At 40.4% G+C, this 3,913-nt stretch overlaps 1 long non-coding RNA gene across 1 annotated transcript; it reads left to right on the top strand.

Moving 5' to 3' along the window:
* Positions 1 to 439: 439 nt before the first annotated feature.
* LOC119343896 lies at positions 440 to 1,224 on the top strand. The gene is made up of 3 exons (XR_005166321.1): positions 440 to 635; positions 730 to 879; positions 985 to 1,224. It is a non-coding gene; the product is annotated as an uncharacterized LOC119343896 (long non-coding RNA).
* Positions 1,225 to 3,913: the final 2,689 nt, after the last annotated feature.

The raw sequence follows: 3,913 nt of genomic DNA, 5'->3' as shown, positions 1-3,913 counted from the left end.
GGTAATTCTGAAATTGTTGTTAGCGGTAGAGGTAATCATGTGCCGATCAAATCAGTGAATTTGTGCGACTTGCTAGTGCTGAATCAGTGAATTCACATTGAAGGGCAATCCTGGAATTGCGAAAAGCTCAACGAGGCATGATTGTATTTTCGCTCCCCAACCATTTTCTGAGCACCACTTTGTGCTATCTGTACTCCGAGTTCTATGATTTTTTTTTATCTTCCCATTACCGTCCAATACAAAGTAGTGAAAATTTGGTCTGATCAAGTGAACAGTGAATGAGGATGTCGATTATGCTGGGTATCTACTTGGTGCCCAACTGTTTACATGCGGTACTTGAGTAACCAGCTCTGATCGTTCTTTTATCTACTTCAGTCAGACAGGCATGTACTGTTGGTAGCTAATCTCAACTATGATGTTGCTTGGTTTTGCAGATCAATCTCCTCGGAAGCAACCAAATGAGTTGGGGAAAGGTGTGGTTGACTGAGGCAGTCTTGTAATACTGCAACAGCCACACAAGCATGGCACTGTTCAGTGGATGAGGTTTTAACTATTCCTCGGATGCAGTGTACCTAAGATGGTCATCTTAGATGGATTTTGGTACACATTCATTATTATATGCACGCTACACGATGGTTAGTATTGTGCTCATTTGGTATGAGTGCATCGCAAAGTATTTTTACCATGCCAAGTACTTACACATTTCTTTTGCTGCTACTTTGCCAACAGATATAACATGGAAATGAAAGGTACCTGCCCGGAATAAAACTGAATTCAAATGGCTGGTTGAATTTTGCTGGTGTGGGTAATTGGAGAAGGTTTTGTACTCACGGTTCTCGCCGAGAACTGCAACTCCAGCAGAACGTTTATTCATGCGAGGTAATAAGGCCACAGTGAAATGCGACTCTGCAAGAAGTACACTAGCTAGGCAGCTAGCTAACATGTTCTTATTAGCTTAACCGACTTGAAAACAAAACGTTTCAGAATTGGAGTGCTGCCAAGAACTGTGATCAGTTGAATTGCAAGTCTGCGGAATAGAAATGCTTGCTGGAGCCTTTCCTAGGCTAGGCTAGCAGAAGCGTGAACGATACATATCTTGCTGAAGAAATGCTTGCTGGAGCCTTTACTTGCATATCTAACCGAAGAAACCGACACCCAGCGGTTATCTTCATCAAATCTAACAGCAACTTACCGCTTTCCCCGGAGTTACACGACACACTGCCACACCCTTCATAGCGCATCCAACAGCTCTGAAGACTAGGGCTGTCGCTATTTTGGATTATGACCTTCACTGTCTCCTTGTTCACCAGCTTTACTTTAGCGTTGAAGTTACCTTTCACTGGTTGTAATGGGTAGAAATGCCCGGATCTACTGTATATGAGAGCCCTGGAGCTCATCTTCCTGTTACTTGGGGTAAACCCCTAGCCGCCGTGCCCTGGGTGGCGTAAACGTGCATCCTTAATTCGCTATATATTTCTCTCGCTGCCATCCTCTGAATTCACGTACTTGGTGTGATACGTGAGTGATTTAGTTTTCTGAGCTAGTTGGGTTGCCTGGCAAATGTCGATCATCGCCAGAGAGGAGACGAGCACCATTCACTGCATTCTTCGCCATCAGCTGCATGATCTTGTGCTCCAGGTTGGGTAGCAGAAGTATCTGTCGGTTGCTTCTGTGAAGATGACCAAGGTGTATGGAGTGGGTGCAGCTGTTGAATACAAACTGAAGTTTCTGTTTTGAAGTGTACATTCCACTTCTTCTTCGGTACAACCCTCCAGAAACACATCAACGGACGAGATCTGTTCATACCCCTTCATAATAAAGGGTAGGATGGTCTTTCTAGAAAATACGTCGGAGATCTGGCCTGTTCTGAGTCCGCCTTGGGCCGGCCCATTAGTGATTGTATACTGTCCCACGCACGGATCGAAAATCCAAAAAAAAACAGTGCTAATATTACGCATCGAACACAAGAACTCAAGGGTCGTGAGATTGCTACTAGCCACCAGAACCATCACGAGTTGTTGACAATTGTGTGGCGCAGTAGTTTATCACTTAGAATTGACGTACTGTAGGTGTTTTTTTTATGAGGAATACTGTAGAAGATCAAAATTGGTATACAACCGGACCGGACATTCTAGCTAAAGCGTCTTTTATTGCTAAAAAAACTAATGTGTTTTTTCAACTTTTCGATTTATTAAAAAATATGAAATGTTTTTCAAAATTTGAACTTCTTTTGGAAACGTGATTTTTTTTCAAATTTCTGAACCTTTTTTTTTGAAAAATACTTTGATATTGTGAATATTTTCCAAATCTTGAGAACAGTTAGAATTGTAGACATTTTTCTGAAACTGTAGATATTTTTCAAAAAGACGAATAATTTATCAAATTTGTCAACATTTTCTTGAAAACATGACAATTTTTCAATTTTTGAACATTTAAAAAAATGCAAACACTTTTTCAAATTGGCAAGCATTATTGGAAAACAAAAACACAAACATTTTTTCAAATTGGAAAAAAAGTGTTCAAGTTAGTGCAATTCTCATACACACTTTGAAATTCCAAAGTTGTCGACAAATTTCGGGAAATTGTTAGAAAAAAATAAAAATGTTTTATGTTGAGTGATAATGACGGGAATTACAAATACACTCATCTAACTGGTATATTTTAGGCTATGGATAAATGATCCCAGCGTCTTGTAGGAGCCTGGCATCGACATATGAGGCATCCATTTCAGATTTGAACGACTTCCAATATCGTTTACATGTTGCGACACGTCCGACCATTTATCACCCTATTTTCACGGAGAAAACTCTAGAAAATGCAAAACTTCTCAAAAATCTAAACAACTTGGCATTGTGTCTTGATTGGTCATAAAAGTTGGTGGAAAATATTGGAGGTTATCTGACGGATGTCGAAAAAAAACAAGCCTTCAAACGGACCCTTCTAGCCTATCCGAACACCCTCCGTTGAACATAGTCTTTTTTGGACATCCTTAAAATGAATACCACTTTTGAAAGAAGGTAGGCATGCCCATGGTAGGCACATGCCTGGTTTGGATGATTTTCGACACCATATGCAAGTAGTGACACATCCGCTCATTTATCAACCTTCTTAACCAAGAAAACTTCGAAAAATGCAAAATTGGGCGAAACCCCAAATAATTTGGCATGGTGCCTTGAATTGGTCATACAAGGCCATGAGAAATGGGGAAATTTAAGGGATGTCGAGAAATGAGGTGCTTCCAAACATACCCTTCTGGCCCATCCGAATACTCTCCATTAAATATGGTATTTCTTCGGAGATCTTAGCACATGCCCCAACTTTTGCAAGCAAGTCGGCATGTCCATTTTAGGCATACATGCCTGGTTTGAACGACTTCCGACACCGTATGCACGTTTTGACATGTTTTGCCATTAATAGGACCTTTTCACCGAGAAAACTCCAAAAAAGACAAAACTTGGCAAAAACCCATACAATTTGGCATGGTGCCTTGAATACAAGGACATGAAAAAATGGGTTCATTTACAGGATGTCGAGAAATGAGTTGCTCCCAAACAGATCCTTCTGGCCTATTTGAACACTCTCCATTGAACATGATATTTCTTTGGAAATATCAGGACTGCCCCAACTTTTGCAAGCAAGTGGGCATGCCCATGTTAGGCCTCCATGCCATGTTTATGTTGGAAATATGCCCTAGAGGCAATAATAAATTAGTTATTATTATTATATTTCCTTGTTCATGATAATCGTTTATTATCCATGCTATAATTGTATTGATAGGAAACTCAGATACATGTGTGGATACATAGACAACACCACGTCCCTAGTAAGCCTCTAGTTGACTAGCTCGTTGATCAATAGATGGTTACGGTTTCCTGACCATGGACATTGGATGTCGTTGATAACGGGATCACAT

Source organism: Triticum dicoccoides, unplaced genomic scaffold (assembly GCF_002162155.2).
Source record: "Triticum dicoccoides isolate Atlit2015 ecotype Zavitan unplaced genomic scaffold, WEW_v2.0 scaffold145285, whole genome shotgun sequence".
Classification (NCBI taxonomy): domain Eukaryota; kingdom Viridiplantae; phylum Streptophyta; class Magnoliopsida; order Poales; family Poaceae; genus Triticum; species Triticum dicoccoides.
The sequence above is the reverse complement of the archived record's forward strand: the minus strand, read 5'-3'. Positions and strand labels throughout refer to the sequence as shown.